We start from the raw sequence: 21,158 nt of genomic DNA on the forward strand, positions 1-21,158 counted from the left end.
AGACCTGCACAGAGGTGAAGACCAGATTCTCTCACATTCTGGGGGAGTTTTCTGACTGTGGGTGCAGGATGAGGGGTCATGCTCCCCATTAAGCCAGCTGCCCTGTGTTCCCACCAGTCCCTTGTCCCAAAACAAAGGTCCGATTGGGGCTGCCCCCAGATGCCCCTCCTTAGCTTTTTAAAATCACTACTATGCACTACTACCTCTCCTCATTCTTGGCAGCTGATTCCACATCATGACCTAAATCTAAGGCCTTTATCAAGCTCTGGGCCTAGGTTTTCAACTGTTAACAGACATCTCTATCTGAATATCTTATAGCAGCACAAACTCAACCACCAATATTAAACTTATCACAGACCCTCTCAAACCCGTTGTTTTTCCCTGTGGAGTTCCCATCAGTCCCAAACATGTCTGAGTAAGCCCTATGTCCAAGGCTCTTCAAGGAGTTTATGGACTACATGAGGGAAAAAGTATAAAAGCAAATACAATTAACTATTATAGACAACATCATAGAAAATCTGGTGGATAAAGTGTTAAATGGGTATGTGGCTTCAAGAAAGGTTTCACTGTCTAGGACATCTCCAAATTGAGGCCGAATGGGGCCAGGGTGGGAAGAGGATGGAAACACAGAGATGTGATTGACAGCTAAGAGAACTGAGCACAGGACAACAAGGAGGCAGCACAGGTGTGTGCTGATCCTGTGATTTGAAAAAAACAGTATTTAGGGGCACCGGGGCGGCTCAATCAGTTAAGTGTCTGGCTTCGGCTCAGGTCATGGTCCTAGGGACCTGGGATGGGACTCAGGCCCTGTCCCTGCTCAGTGGGAGCCTGCTTTCTCCCTCTCCTTCTGCCCCACCCCTCTGCTCATGCTCTCCCATGCTTAATCTCTCAAGTGAATGAATAAAAAATCTTTTAAAAAACTGAAATAAAATCAACAGGCACAGATGTAAAAAAAAAAAAAAATAACCAAAATTTCAGGTTAATATAGTACTGAGAGGGAGAAAACACACAGTTTTCAAAAACTCCTGACTTCCTAATTCTTTCTGATAACTGCTGAATATACGATTTAAATCATCTTATAGGGCAGCCCGGGTGGCTCAGCAGTTTAGCACCACCTTTAGCCCAGGGCGTGATCCTGGAGACCTGGCATAGGGCTCCCTGCATGGAGCCTGCTTCTCCCTCTGCCTGTCTCTGTGTGTCTCTCATGAATAAATAAATAAAATCTTTTTAAAAATAAATAATAAATAATCTTACGAAATTAATAAGAGACTTGCATCATCTTTTAAGACCATCAGAACTTGTTTAATTTCCTTTTGTAGCAATTGCAGAAAGTAAAAGGAAGGAGTAAGGGAGGAGACTGGAAGGAGTACTCTGAGGGATCCCAGGCAGCAGCAACATCTAGCTGCAGAGGTCTTCAGCAGAGGCAGCAGCGTGCACAGGGACAGGTGCAGCCTGGCAGTCACATGCCAAATCTGCAAACTTCCTCTTACCCATTTGTTGCAGCCCTGCTCTCAGACTCCCCACGTCCTTTCTTCTTGGACAAGTTTCAAATAGCAGTCTCTTACTGTCAGTTTCCCTAATGAATTTTCCCTAATAAAAGCTGGCCTCTTTCCTTTACCTTTCTATGAACTTCTCCATCATGGAACAGTTAAAATGCTCTCTCTACTCTGATCCTATGACGTGAAATTAGTCTATTTCTCTCGGCATCTGTCGTCTTTTTCAGATACGATGACATTCCATATGTACTTGCACAATTACTTGGTGTGCATAGCTTTCCTTCTGACTAAACTGTAACCTCTGAAGGCAGGACGGTTTTGCTCATTTCTCTATCTCCTGATGACCACTATAGCAACAGCACCTTGCCATGGAAACTGCTCACACAGGATAATTGAACTGAACTAGAGCACATGCGGCAATTCACTGAAGCCACGGGTCCAACAGCGAGGCACATTTGGGTGCCAGCAAATGAGCATGTCCATTCTTGAGAAGCAGAGATCTGTCAGCACTCAAATGTATGCCTAGCCCACCACCAAACAGTAACTACTGGGCAGCCCAGGTGGCTCAGCGGTTTAGCGCCACCTTCAGCCCACGGTGTGATCTTGGAGTCCTGGGATTGAGTTCCACGTCAGGCTCCCTGCATGGAGCTTGCTTCTCCCTCTGCCTGTGTCTCTGCCTCTCTCTCTCTATCTCTCATGAATGAATAAATAAAATCTAAAAACAAAACAAAAAATACCCAGTAACTATTCAGCAGGTCCATAATGTCTTTAAATTTTTCATTCTATCACTTTCCTGTACTTGCTGAGTGACTGGGCAATTTACCCAGTGTTTCAGCTTCCTCATTTGTAAAATGGAGATAGCACCATCTAACCTCCTAATTTTATAGGAGGTTTAAATGAATTGATACATGAAATATCTTAGAATCATCCCTATGTCTTAGTGCCTGGCACTCAATAGTGAACACTCAATAAACGACAACTATTTGTTATAATTAGCAGCAAAAGATTTTAAATTAATTTCCAATAAACTGTCATATTCAGCACACATTCTACAGTACCTAAGTTAGCCTACCAATACAGAAGACACTTAACAGATATTTATTAAATGAACAAAGACATTTAATTCACTATTTCAATGTGATGGGGATGCCTGGGTGGCTCAGTTGAACATCTGCCTTTGGCTCAGGGAGTGATCCGAGGATCCGGGATTAGGACCCCCATTGGGCTCCCCGCAGGGAGCCTGTGTCTCTACCTCTCTTTCTCTGTCTTTCATGAATAGATAAATAAAATCTTAAAAAAAAAAATTTCAATGTGATGTCCTTATATATAATGACATCTAACAATATTTAGAAATTAAAAAGCAAGAGGGGCTGTATCACACATCCAGAATTTTATAACAGCTGATCTATAAACCAGATTGGTCTACTTTTAAAAAGAACAGGAGAGGGACACTCCAGAGAGAAAAAGGCTTTCTTCTTACAATTAAAATTAGATGATTAACTATTGAAGATTCTTAGAGACTTAAAGATAACAATTAAGAAAATTAAACAGCAACCTGGAAAACTCTTTGTGACACAATACTCATGGAGAAACACAGAAATACACACCTATCCAATTACTATAACCATGCAGAATTCACATAGTATAAATAGACACAAACCAGAAAATAAAGAAGAGAGTTAATTTGTCAGAGTAAGCTACAGATTAATTTCTTTCCTAAATGCTTTGGGTGTTATTTAAGAATATAAAACCAAAGGATTTCTCTTCAACTGTTAGGCACTGACTTTGATCTATCTGCATTTTATTAAAACTGCAGTGCAACAAAAGAATTTGCCAACTCTGATACTGACCTACAATATCCCTATCAAAACTAGGAACAGTTCTTAAAGTTTTTAATACCTATGATCTAGGTTATACCATGCATAGAATGTATACTGAGCAGCATTCACTGGCTTAATAATCTTTAGTTTAAAAATGCACTAGGAACTATCAAGTACAAATGATCATTCTCATATCTTCAGTGCTGGCCTGAGCAAAAAAAAAAGAGAACAAATGTAAAGAGAAGAAGAAAAATGGCACACTACACAAAAGACACAAGCACACATAACAATGATACAACTTTCTCAGAACTTGATCACCAGAAAAGGAGCAAAATGGTACAGCCCTTTGCATGGAAAGGAAAAGCTTCACGCACTGTCAACAGACTTACTCTCTCATAATAGGAACTGTTGGGACCATCTGGGAGGAATTAAATGTTAAAACTAGTATATTAGATTAAGCCATATGAGACTGCTATTTTTATAGATGAAAACCAGTACAGTATCAGCAGTTTCATATGGCTGAACCTAATACAATTAATTGAGCTGAGCATCCAGATTAAGTAAGAGCAAGATTAAGTAAGAACAAAATGGAACCCAGGACTCAAGATCCAACATTAGCTAGACAGAATGAGTCAATTTAACTTAATGGAGGAAAAAAAATAAAAATGCCTCACAATCAGAAATGGACTGGTCAACCAAGAAAGCCCAGGCAAAGGACAATCATTCGAACAGAAAAAGAAAATGTGGCCTTTCTCATTAAGCACTGTTTAGAAGAGAGTATTCTAAACCACAATGAAATTCCAATAGTATTTGTATCCTGTAAAGAATTATAACACTGATATTAGTTCTCAAATTTTCTTTTTCTTTTGAGTTATCAGAATTAAGAGCAGAACATTTACGGTTTAACTCTACCTAATGCTCCCAAACACTCTGAACAATGTGTTATTATTGCTCCCAAGTCCTAGGTGAAGTAACTAGGTCTGTGAGAGGTTAAGAACAGCCTGACTACATTAAACGTTCCAAACATACTCTACTACTTGTGCTGCCTATATACTCACTCAGCAACCTTCTAATTATAATGTGGCTTCCCATGTGGCAAATCTATAGGGAAGGGAATGTGCTAGCCAAGACCTGAGAGTCTGTTTGCAGAGGCAGTTTTGTTTTGTCTTACTGTAAATTAAATAACTTGACATTGTGATTTTTATATCCATCTCATGAGCTTTGATAATATGAGCCTGACCAAAAAAATCAATTATTAGAGTTTAGATGAACTGGGTTTCAAAGCCTGAAAATCTCAGACACTCTGCCATGGTAAATCTACTAAGGGATACAACTCCCATCCTGGGAGGGCCCTTTGGGGGGATAGTCAATCTTCATTCTCCCAGGAGAAGAGATGTCTCAACATCATCATTAGCAATCTCTTCCTTTCTAAAGTCTCTATAGAGTACAGAAGAGGCAATAAGGAAGGGACAAGATCCTAATCCTGACTCTACTGTACTAATCCTAATCCTAAGCAAATCATTTCTCTTATTCCTTGAGCTCACTTTTCTTATGTATAAATAGTTGTTATTATCTTAAACCTTTCTTATCTAACACCTATGGCTCCCTATCAATTTCTAGTCCCCCTCACCCTCCTCTCTGAGCATTCCTTCTTCTCTGCCATCTACTTTCTGCTTCTGCACCCATCCCAGCAAAGTCTGGGGTCCCCTACTCTTATCAGTACTCAAAGTTAGGACTGTAGATCTGTAATTATAAACACTGCCTATGTCCTCATTATCTGACTACTATGGATTATACAGAATCTAGTATAATGGGACGCCAGGGTGGCTCGGTGGCTAAGCGTCTGCCTTCCAGCTCAGGGCGTGGGGACCGAGTCCCACATCGGGGTCCCTGCATGGAGCCTGCTTCTCTCTCAGCCTAGTATGATATTTTTATATACGTGATATATTGAAAAGCTGTGCCTTTATCTGAAAGACCTACATGGAATGCAACAGTCTTAGGGTCAGGGTTTTAACAGGTTACTAGTGTTTTCTTTTCCAAGTTTTGTCTCCTGCTTCCATTCAGTGTGCCTATGAAACTATACTTTCAAGTCTCATTTCTCTCTCATCTCCAAAACCTTGATGGTAATTTAATTTTTAGTTCTAACCTCAAGTTCAAACCTCAAAACTCCCCATTCCTATTACCAAAAGCCAAATTCCTCTAGACCAGCCTTTTCCAAACTGGTGTCTTAGGGAAGGCTAATTTATAGTATGGTAATAGCTATGATGTGAAAAGGTCAGCACAGTACATAGGTTTCTTTAGTCAAACTTTTCATAGCCTTGCACATTTGTGAATTTACAAGAGGGAAATATTATATGTAGCATTTCCTGAACTTATTTTTAACCACTCTTTTTTTCCATGGAGCACCTATTAATATCTCCTGGAACCAGTGTTTCACAGAATACTTTAGGAAACACTGTTCTATTCTTTCCTGTTTCTAAGTGTCAACCACTTAAGCTCAAAAACACCTCTGATTCTCACTCTCTCCAATATCCAGCGAGTAGCTCAATTCCTTTTCCTTCCAAATCTTGTATTTATCCGTTCTATTCTCTCTATAACATGGATTTTCAGACTCTGTCATACGTAAGAGTTATAGACCAAGTCTAGAAATAAATATTAGAATTGTTGCTATCAACTCCTTAAAGGCTGCCATAGGATGAAAAAAGAATGAATGTAATATCCTGCATAACATGCCTCTCATAAGCATCCAACATTTCTCCTTTAGTACTCCTTTATTAAAATTTGAATTTTAATTCAAAGCTTAAGGAGAGCCATCCTCATGATAAGGGCAAGTGGCCTTATATGTACCATCCATGATTGGAAACTTTTTCTTTCAGTTTTTATTTAAATTCCAATTAACATACAGTGTAATTTTAGTTTCAGATATACAATATAGTTATTATTTAACACTTCCACACAACACCTGGTGTTCATCACAACAAGTGCACTCCTTAATCCCCATCACCTATATCACCCATACCCCCCCCAACACACACCCTCCCATCTGGTAACCAACAGTTTGTTCTCTATAGTTAAGAGTCTGTTTCTTAGTTTGCCTCTTCTTTCCATTTGCTCATTTGTTTCTTAAATTTCACATATGTATTAAATCATATGGTATTTATCTTTCTGACTTATTTCACTTAGCATAACTGATTAGGAACTTTTAAATGACACACATTAAGAAATGCAAATAATATGAGTATGGCATGAGTAAAAACAGTGGCACAGTGGGTGTTATACCTAGCATCGGGTCACCATGCCCTTCAGATTATACTCAGGCAGTACAGAATCAGTAACAGCCTATACCTCATTTCTCATTTATTCAAGGTCGTAAAGTTGCATTTTTCTAACTCAATCTATAAACTGCATACCTCCTCAATGAGCCTAGTTACAGAAGTAAAGACCAACATTCAAGTACATTCATTTATGATCCCTTACTAAGACTAGCATGAAAAGACAGAGACATTCAAACACTTTCTTCATTCAAGGTGTATCTGAGGGATAGGTTGAGGACACAGTGGAGAACAAGATAATCATCCCTTTCTGTACAGAATACATTCTTTTGGAAGGGATATATGTGAAACTACAATTGTATTATTATTTAATTGTAATTGTAGTAAATATAAGTCATTGATTCTTTTAATAATTTGGAGGGAGGGAGGGAAAAAAAAGTGGGCATTAAGTTCATATAGGATTCAAGACTGTGTCTCACTAGAAATTTTCAGAACTAGCCAGAAAATGCAAAATAAAGTATTTGGGCCAATACAAGAATGGACAGTTAAGGGTGGGAAGGAACCTTTGGCCACAAGGTAGCATTAAAAGCAAATTCTCTGAAAGTGTATCTGAGAGCAAAAACACTTCAAAGTACCTCTTTGGTTTGTTGCCAAATGTAAAAGAAAAACCACCCAATTTTGGATATTTACTATATAGAAAACACTGTGCTATCAATTTTACTGGAAGCTGAATGATTATCATGAAGACAGCAACAATACCAACTAACACTTCCATAGTATTTTAATTTACCATGTGGTCCTATGAGATTGGTACCATTACTTTCCATTTTAGTAAGTAATTTGTACAACAAAGCTGGAATTCACCCCCAGCCAGTGTGGTTTGCTTCTCACCACTCTACCCAATTTTTGCACGTACATTCACAGAGGCATGGTACCTGACTTCTCTGAGATGTTCACCCACTCAAAACTTCAGCACAATTATCTGTCACAAAAATTTTCTGGGAATTTTAATTCTAAAGGATCCTATGTTGAACAGATCAGGAAATTTCATTACAATCAATATTTGCTGAAGCTCATTATATGAAAAGCGTTATATGTTATAAACATATAAACATATAAAAACAGGCTTAAAAAAGGAAAAGGTAATGTCGAGCTTACATACCAAGAAGAGAATTCTTCAAAAAAGACTAGAAAACCTCAATTTGTTCCAGCAATGAGGCTTATGCTCTCGCTTTTCACAATTAAAAGTGTGCAGTCTGGCACAAGGCAGGCACTTAAATTTTCACTACATGAACTGAGTACTATTTAACTTTATTTTCTAATGCTAGAAAAAGTATGCAAATATTCAATTTATACCCTTCCCAACCACTGTTAGATAATTCACAACTGAAGCAATGAAGCATTTTTTACTACATTCCAGAAAAGTGGCCACAACTCAAGTTCATGATCATCAAAATATTTCACGTGATCCAACCACTGGTTACCAATATTAGAAACATGAAGGAAAAGAGTCCTTTCTAGGTTGCCCATGCTCCATTATGATTCTAGTGGTTAGGTATGCTATTTATCTTCTGGGAGAGGATACTACTTTTACCTCAGAGCCCTAACTAGTCAGGACTCACTTTTATGTATAATTATTTCAAAAACAAATGATAAAAGGTTCTGAGAAAATAATGTTACTTAAAGAATACTTAAATCTATATAGGCCAAAAGATTTATTTTTACAACCTCAGAGATTTACTGTCATCAAAATGTTTTTCACTGCGGGAAAGGGGTTAATTCATAGGAAGGTGTTGACTTTTCCGGCAGCTAATCCATTGCTTGTGAGTGCCTAGGATGTAAAACACAGAATCCAAGCTGTAGATGGGTAGTGGGTAGAGAACCTCCTGATCTCCCCTCTCTCACTGCAGGAGCTCTTGGGACATCCCAGAAAGTACAGAATAAAAGGCTAAAACCAAAAGTTTTCCATTTACTCTCAACAATAAATATTTCCTGAATTCACCTGGGATACCCAGAACCACAGCAAGCACTGCAGGAAAAAAAAAAAAAAAATACAGACAGTTTACAAAGCTTATGGTTGCAGAATTACCGGTGATATTTTTTGTTAGACTGTGTGTGTCAGTATCTGATATAACCGCATGACCTGGGATGCTCATTTAAAAATTATAATGTTCTACAAAAGATCTGAAAAATAAACATTTACTACAATTTTTAATGAGAGGAGTGTTTCTACTTTGCTGTTTTTGTAGATATCATTTACATTAAAAGAGTAACAAAGTGGTACATATGCAAAGTCTGGGGAACACAAAGTCTTCTCTAAGGCACCACTTTTATTTTGCCAAAGGTACAGAAGTTGCAAATAGGTGGAGCTTATTAGTTGTAGACCTGCTGCCACATTCACATAAAACAAAATTTTCTCTCTCCCACATTCTTAAGGTAATTACCCTTCTAAATTCACATAAAACAATTATAATTCCCAGATTTACAAAGCAGTCATTTTTAGTTATTATTATTACAGAACAAAAATAAAGTGTTTTTTGGTTTTCTAGGGGTTTAACAACTTTGAGTCACAAGTTCTCCTTAGAAGAAAACTCCATAGGAACCATTATGAATCAAAAAAATATTCAGAACCCTCCCAAAACCAAAAACCACCACCACCACCATCACCACAAAACCAAATCAAAATAACAAAAAACCCAATCACAGCGTCAGTCTAAAAAGTATTTCACCATTTTGAATAGTAACAAGTACTTCATATACCCAATAGTGCCAGGAAAGCAATAAAGAACCAACAGATAGCTTTCTTTATCACTGCCAAATGATACTGAATACAGACCCTGCAGGACATTAAACACCTTGTATTTTTCATGGATTCAGGGCCCAGTTTTTGAGGTACTCCTATGCAGAGCCCAGCTGTTTTGAGTGATTTATCCACAGGAGTTTAATTTCGATTGTGTGCTGGGAAGTGGGAGGCAGTGATTATACCCTCCCCAAATCTTTCTAGCACACTAATGAACATTTTAAGAAAGAGTTTCCAACTGAGATTAATTTATCTTTCAAATATTCTCCTCCTAACTCACTAATGGCAATATCTGATTCACCATACCTTAAATGGAAGAACACAGGACCAAGCTTATAATGACACTTAGACTTTACTCATTTTAGGGCTGAAAATGCCACAGAACAAATCTACTTCCTCTACTATCTTCACAGGAAAACTGTACTTGCGGAAATACTACTTACACTTCCTTGAAAATACATGAAGTGGTTCCTTCCATTCTTTTTGTCCTCGCTTATTTCTCCTGGTACTAAATGGCACCAGTGTTCATTTCTTCTCTACAGTATCAGAAAATCAGATGTGGCTATTCATAATTTCACCAGGAGTAGACTATCAATTAAATTATATGTTCATCCACTGTTTTTCCATCAAAAACCTAAATGAAAACATGGAAGACACACCATTTTCAGATGCCACAACTAGGGGAGATCTCCTAGACTGGTGGCAGACTGCATGTTTGATGCGCAAAACAAAAAGGGAAGTAAGGTAAAATCGTATAAATGTTAAATTCTGCACTTAGATTTCTTTAGAGGGGGGAAAAGGCCACATGTAAGTACAGAATAGAGAAATCTGGGGAAAAACAAAACACAAACCTAAAAGGTTTCAGTTCACTGTAAATTCAACCTAACCCTGTCTGGTTACCATTACAATAAATAGGTAAGGAAGGCAGCAGTGGATCTTCAAGTTTCCTGGAGAAACTAATTGAGGAAAAGAATGATTTGCCTGAATAGGTCCTTTGATACTGAGGAAACAGCCAGTTTTAGAACACGTGATTATATATTCAGGGGACTCTAGGGGTTCCATGCAAGACTGAAACACCAGAAGAGCTCCCTCTGTGTGGGGGGGCAACAGTCAAGGAAACTTCATGGTGAAGTCTAAAGAAATCTCAACTCAGTCGTTCTTATGAGAAAGCACACAAAGCATGCTCCTGTTAAAAACGAGAAGCAAAAGCCATCTTCACGTTTTCTGGTAATCAAACAAAAGTCTCGGTAAATGCAACTCCTCATTACCTAATTCATAGGACTAAATATTAAACATTTTAAAAAGGTAACTGAATAGAAAACAATGTTCTTGAGAGAGAGAGAGAGAAAGAGAGAGAGAGAGACTATTAGGTTTATCCTTAACGCTGAAATGTTCCTCCTTTAACGTTTAAAAAAACGTTACTTGTACAACTCACGGATCAGAGATCAGATAGGTAAGAGGTGCCACCAGGTACATTCATTCCCAAGCTCAGCTGAATAAACTAGCCCTTGATTAACACTGAGGGAAGTGGAGTTAGAGGAGTTACACTACTGTTCTTATCAATAATGAAAGAGATTATCATTGAAATAAAAATTATACAGACTGGCAAAAACTATCCTTCATTCCTCCACATGAGTGTTTACTGAGTGCCAGGCAGTATTTTAGGAACCCGGAACTCAGTGGTGTAGATGACCGTGTTCTGGCCCTAATGAACCTTGAATTCTAGCAATTATCTGTCTCTTCTGTCTTCTAACAGTGACAAATACCTGAAAGAAAGTGTGCAAGGAACAGGCACTATTTTAGCATGGGGTAACAAACAGCAATTGAGAGTGTCCTCAATAAAGACAAGGAAGCAGCTAGAATTCACTGTGGGGGAAGAACATCTCTGGGGGAGGTCCTGAGGTGGGAACGAGACTGAAATGTCCCAAAGAGACAGAGGGAAGGCCAACGGGGCTGGTGCACAGAGTCCGGAGCAAAGACCCACAGCGGGTAAGCTGGGAGAGTTGGAAAGGGCCAGATTCGGAGTGAGGGCCCTGCGGGATGTGGCAAAGCGTTTGATATTTTTTTTTTTTGCGTTTGATAATTAATTACAACATGCTATGGTATGATCTGTGTTCTGAGATCACTCTTGCATCTATGAAAAATGGACCCTGTTGCAGGAAGAGGGAATGAAACTGTTAACTAGTTGTGTCCCCTTTTCTTGTTAGGTAAGGAAATGAAAACCATAACATCTTTAAAATAGTGGAGGAGTCAAGGACGTTGCATCAGGCAAAATTACAAACCTACTAACTACCCCGCCTCCCCACACAAACTAAGAGTTTATGTGAAAGACTTTTAAATGCTGACTTCATCAGTGAATAATGTAGATAAATAAGGTGACTTGTGACCAAAAATAAAGGTGACTAAGAGAGTACTTTTTTTTTTGACCCCATGTTTCAAACCAAAGTGATTCTACAATTGGGCAGCCCGGGTGGCTCAGCGGTTTAGCACCGCCTTCAGTCCAGGGGGTGATCCTAGAGACCTGGGATCGAGTCCCAGGTTGGGCTCCCTGTGAGGAGCCTGCTTCTCCCTCTGCCCCTCTCTGTGTCTTTCATAATAAATAATTTTTTTAAGTGACTCTACAATGGAAACCAATCCTTTCACGGAATACAGAAGGATTAAATGTGACTCTAGAGGTTTAATAAAGGCATTTTTTAAAAAGTGGCCATTTGACCTCTATTTCATGTTTTCTTTTGGAGGGTGGAAAGAGAATCTGTCAGTGACTGACATTCAGAAATGGCTCAATGAGTAATGAGCCTGCTAATTAAGCCTTACTCCTCCTCACCTCCATGCTGTTATTCATACTTACCCTTCCAGAATGATCTCTTAGCTCCTTAAGTGAGTCTTAAAAGTAAGACTGTTTAAAAGTAACTGCTGGAGAATCAGAAGTGGTAGAGATAGTCAGCCATACAGTTAAGATTTCATGCACCTTCTCCAATACATTTAGACAATATGGTAACAGCTTTAAGACTAAAAACATGCCCTCTGGTCATGGGAATAGGAAGCTATTTTGCGTCTGTCTTACACAAATCAAGAATTGCCTTAAGAAGCAACTGAACCTGTATACTGCCAGAGAAGCTCAATATCAGCAGTGCAAAAAGTCAAAAGAATTTGGTATAAATTCTTAAAATTTAAATAACTCTGGAAAGATATCTGCAATTTACATATCCTCCAAAAGCTCCTCATTCATGTACTGACACACAGTGTGGTGGTCAATATACTCGGCACCTATCAAAATGCAGTATTTTGTCAAATCAGGTGTTTTACAGGGATTATATAAAGTTCTTTTGTTGTTGAAGCAGCTACTCAGTAACATCTACATTTACACTTGCCATTGCATATTGCTACTTCCACATGAAGGCCTGCACTGGAACCCCTATCTTGGTTTACACTAGTGAGTAGATCCAAAGTTGCTTACAGCATTAAAAAAAACAAACAAACAAACAAAAAAAAAACTTTCAGGTGCTCAGAAAAAAGTAAACATTACATGAACTCTCAAGCCAAGTTCAGAGACATTTGAAGATGTTCTTAAACTGGAGTTCACCAAAATTGCCCGCAGCCTGTTTTTGCAAGGCCTAAGGCTAAGAATGATATTTTTTAAAAAATAGTTTTAAGGGTTTTTTTAAAAAAGAAAGGATATGCAATAAAGACTGGTCATGCTCTCAAAAGCCTAAAACATTTAACAGCTGACTCTTTATAGAATAGGTTTGTTGATCCCTGGTCCAAGGCAAGCAATTCCCAAACTAGCTGTGTAACCAAATCATCTAAAGAGCTTCAAAATAAATACAGAGTTCTAGGCCTCACTTCATACCAAGAGAAGCAGTCCTTAGGACTAAGAATCTGAATTTTAAAACGCTCCTCTAGAATTTCTCACTCAGGAGGGTAATGGTAGCAGCCTGAATACCCCTCTCTCTCTCTCTCTCTCTCTCTCTCTCTCTCTCTCTCTCAAAAATACGAAAATCAGAGTGCAAATAAGCTACACATGACCCCACCCCCCATCCTCAGCATTACCGGGAGACTGAATACCACAAATTTCAAATTACCTGCAAAGTAAACAAATAAATATCTAATCCAACAGAGCTCCCACTGCCTCTCGCAAACCTATAGCTACACTGCACAGGAGAGGAGAAACTTAAGAGACTCCATGGAAAAGAAAAGGGACGAGAGGACACAGAAAAAAAAAAAAATCACCCCCAGTCCAAATCAAGTGACAAAATACTGAACACTGGAATTTGGTAGTTCCCATCAGCAGCAACACAGAAGGGGACTGAAGGGGACCAGCGATGGAAATGCAGGCTCAAGCAAGCACTGCTTCTGAGGATGAAGTAGATGAAGAGAAGAGAGGTGCATTGTGGAGATGTGGCAGGAGAGGGAAAGATATGGCAGGAGATATGGCAAGTGAAGGTTAAGAAGGGAAAATTAAGGATCCTGAAGAAACCAGAGAGAAAGACATACGTATTCCCACCTAATTCCTTCACTACTACCATCATCCATTATAAATAAATAAATAAATAAATAAATAAATAAATAATAAACACAAACAAATAAATATTTGTGCTGAAGGCATTTATGAACAAAGAACCTGTCCACAAAATGCCTAGGAATAGGGAGGAGGAAAGAAAAACAAAAAAACAATTCTACACAAAGCTATAGGAGAAGGACAACAAAATGCAAATCACAACATTTCAGCTGAGGAACATTCTCCCCACAAAACTGACAACACACACCAAAAACCATGAAACATTAGAAAACTGTAAAGTAATATCTCAAATTGAGTTAAATATCCTCAAGTATTTGGAAATACTAAAAACAAATATTAACTAGAACCAAAAATACAAAAATGGCACAAAAATCCAGTAGGAAAGGCAATGAGAATTGATCAATCCAGAAAAGAGGTAAGAGAAAAAAAGACAAATTTCTGAAATTAAGCACAAATTACAAAATGTTCATGGAAGAATGGATCTGAATGAAAATCTAATAACAGACACTGAAGAAAAGCAGGAAAATAAGAGAATGAAAATGAGATGAAGTAGCAAAAAGGGTCAAAACAAGAGTGTCTGAAACATAACTCATGCAAGAGATCCAACATTGTATAACTGGAGCCATTTATGAAAACAATGGAGCAAAATTAATATTTAAAATAATTCAAAAAATCTTTCTAGAAATTTTTTTTAAAGAATCTAAATCTGCATACAGAAAGCATTCAATGTATACCTGGGAAATCTGACCCAGAAAAATCTACTTTCAAGACATGACTTGGTAAAAATACTCAAGTTTAAAGGCAAAGGAAAAAAAATCCTCAGAGGGGGGAAAATCAAATTACTTTAAAAAGTAATAAAATTAGACTTCAAAAATAATGTACAAAAATTATTAAAACGGAGAAATATTTTCAAGAAATTTAACAATGTATGAGCCAAGCTTTCCTTCAAAATTAAGTCTGATAGAAAAAAATAAATTTAAATGTAGAAAAACTCAGGAATACTCTATACACCTTACTAAAGAATTTAATAGGAGATGGAACTTCATCCAAGAGATAACTAGAGGAACTTTAGCAAAAGAACAAATGAGCATTCAACACATTTAACTGCAGAACAAAGGTAAGAACATAGTTAAAATAATAGAATATATGTGTTATACATGCTGACAAAGTAAAAAGAATGCACATATATATTGAATAAAATGACAAAAAAGGAAACTGTGCAGACAAAATTTCAAAAAAATAGTCTGAGGATCTCTATGTAAATAAATCTTAAAACCTAGATGAAATGGATACTTTAAGATAACACTGCTTACCAAAACTGACCACAGCAGACATAAAGAAATAGAAAGTTACCAAAAAAAGACTTGCCCAAACAGCACCAGGTCCAGAGGGTTTCAGAGTAACCCTGCTAATTAAACTTTTGGAGATCAGTGTCCCAATACTACATAAATTGTTTCAGAAAATAGAAAATAAAAATTTCAGGTTTCTTATTAAGTATAACACTGATTATCTAAACCTAAAAAAGACAGAATGAAACCACACAGTAATATCACTTACAGAAATCGATTCTAGTTTTTTAAATAAGATTTTATTTATTTATTTGAGAGAGAAAGCAGAAGCAGGGGGAGCAGCAGAGGAAGAAGCAGGCTCTCTGCCAAGCTGAGAGCCCAATGCGGGGCTCTATCCCAGGACCCTGGAATCATGACCTGAGCTGAAAGCAGATGCTTAACCAACTGAGCCACCAGGCACCCCTCTAATTTTATTTTATTTTATTTTTTTGAGAAAGAGAGGGTGTGCATGTGCAGGGAGGATGGGTGGAGGCAAAGAGAAAGAATCTTAAGCAGGTTTCCTGCACTGTGAGGAGCCCAATTCAGGGCTCTATGTCACAATCATGAGAAGAAATCAAGAGTCAGATGCTTAACCGACTGAGGCCCCAGGCGCCCATGATTCTAGTATTTTATTTAGGACTTCTTCAAACAGACTCCAACACCACGTTAAGTGAAAAATACACCACGGTAAAATGATATTTATACCAAGAATGCAAGAAGAGCCTAACATTAGAAAAGCTAATAGTAAATAGAAACAAATGTATACTTAACATGGTATTGGTCAGTTAATTGATGGGGAGAAACCAGAGTCATTCAATATAGAGTCAGAAACAAACTCCCACCACATCCATTACTATTTAACATTATTTTGAAAGTATGAGCCAATGAATTAGACAAAATAACCAAAGAACTGGAAAAGAAAAATAAATCTCTACAGATAATGTTATAAATATATCTGAAGGCCCTAAACTCCAGAACTAAGGATCAATGAAAACTAACTTAACAATGAAATAAAGGGTTAAAATCAATGCCCTCCACATACATAACTAATAACCAAGTAGAAGACCTAATGCAAACCGCATTACAATAGAAACCAAAAAAGACTGAAATACCTACAAATAAACTTAAATGTTCAAAATCTACATAAAAAAAAAAAAAAAATCCCGTAGAAACACTCCTGAAAGACAACAGTGTAAACTGAACTGGAAAGATATTCCTTATTCACGATTAGGATGATTAGGACATCTCAATGTCATCAAGATGTCAGCTTTCCTAAATCAATTTGTAAATGTAATGTGATCCAAATAACAACAGCAAGCTTTTTTTCTGGAACTAGATAAATTGATGCTAAAGTTTATACAGAAAAATAAACACAAAAATAGTCAGGAAACCACAGCAAAGGAAGAACTGTGATGGAGACATTAGCTCTACCAGACATTAAAATGTACTGCAAAGCCTCTATGAATGAAATAGTGTGGTACTGATACATGAAAAGCCCAAAGGACTAGAATAGAAAGTCCAGAAACCGGTCTAACTACACACTGAAATTAGTATATAATAATGATAGTAACTCAGATTACTTGACGGGGTGGGGAAGCCAAAATGAGCTGTTTCATAGACTGTGTGGGGACGATTGGACAGTTATTTAGACAAAGGTAAAATCAGATCTAGCCAGCCCCTATACCATATAAAAATAAACTCCAAATGGATCAAAGACATAGCAACATACAAAGTAATTATAATATACAAAAACTAGAAGAAAATGTAAGTCAATCCCTTACTGGAATATAAGGAAAAATTTTCTATGACTTAAAAATATGAACACAAAATTAATCTGCTACATGGCAAAACACACTGTAAGCAAAGTCAAGACATAAACAATACGATGAAAGTACGTGCAACATCACAAAAAAAGGGCAACTTCCCCTAATATATTAAAAGAAATGTTTTTAGTATTAGAAAAAAAATTCCTATAGAAAAATGAGCAAAAAGTCACAATTCCCGAAAATATAAAAACATCCCATTAAAAACAGGGAAATGTCACTTACAAGAAAAATGCAAATGAAACCCTAGAGTGAAATAACATCTCTTATGAAACATGTTAACAAAAATTCAAATCCCTGGGTGGCTCAGTGGTTGAGCGTCTGCCTTCCACTCAGGGCATGATCCCGGGATCTGGAATCCGAGTCCCACATCAGGCTCCCTGAGAGGAGCCCGCTTCTCCCTCTAACTGTGTCTCTGCCTCTGTGTGTGTCTCATGAATAAATAAATCTTTAAAAAAAATTCAAAATCTGGAGGCTTTGGGGAAACAATGAATTCACCAGCAATGTATGCAAAATGTCATGAGGCAGTTCCAAAATACAGTTGCAAATTTTTGACAGTAGTCTCACCAACAAGTGGGTCTAGGCTCCCACCCTTGAAGACAGTAGACTTTGGGGCTGCTTCCACCAGCAGAGTACCACCAAAGCAACAACACCGTACTCAAAGTTAGGTTATAAAAGTCTGTGTAGCTCCTGTGGCTGTCTGGGAACGCTCACTCTCCTGACACGCCCTCTGAGAACCCAGACTGCCAATTCTGTGAAGAACGGAGACCATGTGTACACATTCTGGATGACCGTCTGAACTGAGCCCAACCTCAGTCATCGCACTCCTGGCTAAGTGAAGGTGCTGCCATATAACTGTAGACCCAGTGATGTGAGACACTCCCTCCCCCCCCCCCCCCAAGCTCTAGACACCATGGGGCAGACCTGGCCAAGAAACTCTGCTCTCCCCTGCCCAAACTCCTCATCTAGATTTTAGGAGTATAATAAAAGGACTGTTCTATACGATTAAGTTTGGTGTGGGCTTGTTAAAAAGGAACAAATAACCAGAACACAGCACATCTCTATGGAAGGGAATCTGATAATAGCTAATAAAACTACTATTATTTACCCTCCATCTCTGCAATCTCGCCTCCAGGAATTTACTTTGAAGGTATAATAATGGGAAAGTACATATACACAAAACTATTCACCGTAGCATTATCTATAACGTCAAAATGCTGGAAACTACCTAAATGTTCAAACAGAGGAGAGCGGTTGCATAGAGAAGAGCACAAACAAACAGAATACAATGCAGCTATAAAAAAAGAATGGGGAAGATTTCTGCAAGCCAGTATTGGAAGGCTCTGCAAGATATTATCAAGCAGGGGGAAAAAGCAGAGGGTAAATAAAACATACATCACATTTTGCATTAAGAAAGAAGTAAAACATAGAAAATTCTGCTTTTTTGGGGGAAAAGACACAAAGAAAGAATATACCAGAAAATAAGAAAATTAGTTACTTGCAAAAAAAGCAAGGGTAGGAGGGTTGAAAGGAAAAAAAGAATGGACAATTTTGAGTATATATTTTTTAAGATCTTATTTTTTTAACTGAGAGAGAGAGAGAGTGAGAAAGAGAACTCCAGCAAGGGGAGGAGCAGAGGGAGGGAGAAGCGGACTCCTTGCTGAATGGGGAGCCTGCCATGGGCTCCATCCCAAGACCCCAGGTCATGGCCTGAGCCAAAGGCAGCCGCCTGACTGAGCAACCCAGCCGCACCTTGAGTACACATTTTTTATGTGTAGTTTTGACTTTTGGAAGCATACTCATGTTCTGCATCTTCAAAAACAAAATTGAAACAAAATGGTTGGGGGAGGAGCTAAATCTAGAAACCTAGGTAAAAGAGCACCCAATTGTATCCCAAATGAATAAAGAGGCCACTCTGAAGGGGATGGGGGGAACCCGATGCAAATAACTTTTAGACAGTTTTATTTTTACGGTCCAGCCTTAGAGTCTGAGGACAAAAGGGAGTATGAACAAATCTCAAACTTCTCTTCTACCTGTTTCTCATAGTGGCACGAATATAGAAGCTCTCAAACTGTATTATGCGTACAACAGGACTGAGCAACGTGTTAATGTTGAAAGCTACAGTTCTCACTGTGCAAAGAGAGACCAAAAAAATGGAATGAGGGAGGGCAGAGAAGAACAGTGTGGGCTAGACTGCAGGGGAGCAATCAGTACGAATTCACAATTTCACACACACAGGTTCATACAGATGAAACACACACACCGACGCCATGTGCATGTTTATACATTTCCTAAAATACAAGAATCTTTAAGCATGAGAGAAATACTGGTCATTCACATAAGACTAAAATGAATTAGGACTGTTTTTAACATCCAGCAAAAACTGGCCACACGGGCAGCCCGGGTGGCTCAGCAGTTTAGCGCTGCCTTTCAGCTCAGCCCAGGGCCTGATCCTGGAGTCCCGGGATAGAGTCCCACGTCAGGCTCCCTGCATGGAGCCTGCTTCTCCCCTCTGCCTGTGTCTCTGCCTCCCTCTCTCTCTCTCTCTCTTTCTCTCTCCCTCCCCCTGTGTCTCTCATGAATAAACAAAATCTTTAAAAAAAAAAAAAAAAAAAAGGCCATACCACAGGAAAAGCACTTTTGAAAAGAAATGTTGGTTACTCTGTAGCACCTAATGACAGAACTTGTGTTCATTCTCTAATAGCTTAATTAATCTTCTCTTGGTCCATTTGAGACTGGATGGGATAAGGAAACTTGGCACGGCTCCCCCTCTTTCCCTCTTGCCTGCTACCCCTATATTAATGTAATGGGGACTCCCAGACCTCAGGCTAGTAGAACTAGCAATTGAGCTTCATTTCAGAATTTTGTTGATCATCTGTTTGTAATCCCATTTCTATGGGAAAATTTTTTTTTTTTAAGATTTTATTTATTGATGAAAGACACAGAGAGAGGCAGAGACACAGGCAGAGGGAGAAGCAGGCTCCTCTCAGGGAGCCCAATGTGGGACTCTATCCCCGGACCTGGGATCAGGCCCTGAGCCAAAGGCAGACGCTTAACTGCTGAGCCACCCAGGCGTCCCTTAAGTTCTAAATAAACAAAAAATGAACTTTTGAAGCAATACCCAATTTTACTCATCGCGTACACTTTAACACAAAAGTTTGTTTAAACTAAGTAAACATTAAATTCTGAGCTTCAGGTACCACTCTACCTAATTTAAGATTTTTCATTATAGCATCTGCCCTCTTCTCTTGGGATAGTCTTCAAATTTGTAGATACAATTTAATAGGATGGTAGGAAATACCTCATCAGGAGGAGAGGGAGACATTTCAGCAAAGATCTGAAGGAGATGATAAATATTCTGGGAATTTAATCTCTTACTAACAAAGCGTGAAAGTCAGTTTTCCTCCCATAACAGACAACAGAAATACTTGCTTTCAATCTCCAATCAAATACCATCGCTTTAACTCACTGAATTGAGAGTAACTAGAACAAGGAATAAGCAAAACCAACAATATTTCCTCAACATTCTATTTCCCACTGCAGCCCCATCTCATTACTCTCATTTCCAAAGAGACTGCTCCTTCTATCTTGGAGGCATTCTTCAGCAATTTCTCTCAATCCAAACAGGATATTGAGCATCAGAGATTCTCAAAGTTTGGTCCCCAGACCAGCAGCATCAGCATCCCTAAGAACTTGTTACAAATACAAATTCTCAGACCCACTCCAGACCTATTAAATGAGAAATCCTGGGGGTAGGGCTCAGCAGTGTGTTTTAGCAAGCTTTCTAGGTGATTCTGATGCATGCTAAAGTCTGACAACCATCTTTTCTCTTTGACTACAGTAACACTTAACTGTCAATTTGTGTTTCCCGTTATGGACGAATCATGCCTCCTCAAAATTCATTATGTTGAATCACTAACCCCCAGTGTGACACAGCCTTTGGAGACAGGGCTTTTAAAGAGGTAATTAAGATTAAATAAGGTCATAAAGGTGGGAATCTATTCCAATAGGACTGATGTCCTTATAAGGGGAATAGACATCAGGGATGTGAGCACAGAGAAAAAGCCACATGAGGACACAACAAGTCAACTAGCTACAAA

At 38.4% G+C, this 21,158-nt stretch overlaps 1 protein-coding gene across 12 annotated transcripts in view; it reads right to left on the bottom strand.

Annotated features, from left to right (window-relative positions):
- ATP2B1 (ATPase plasma membrane Ca2+ transporting 1) overlaps positions 1-21,158 on the bottom strand; it is a 129,855-nt gene that overhangs the window by 86,215 nt on the left and 22,482 nt on the right. For 2 of the 12 annotated variants that reach the window (XM_025992212.2, XM_025992215.2), the window contains exon 1: positions 9,832-10,074. The exons of the other annotated variants lie outside the window; for them this stretch is intronic. The gene's annotated coding sequence lies outside the window, so the exon portion shown is untranslated. Of the gene's footprint in view, positions 1-9,831; positions 10,075-21,158 lie in introns of those variants that run through there. 12 annotated transcript variants of the gene reach the window in all.

Source organism: Vulpes vulpes, chromosome 10 (assembly GCF_048418805.1).
Source record: "Vulpes vulpes isolate BD-2025 chromosome 10, VulVul3, whole genome shotgun sequence".
Taxonomy (NCBI): domain Eukaryota; kingdom Metazoa; phylum Chordata; class Mammalia; order Carnivora; family Canidae; genus Vulpes; species Vulpes vulpes.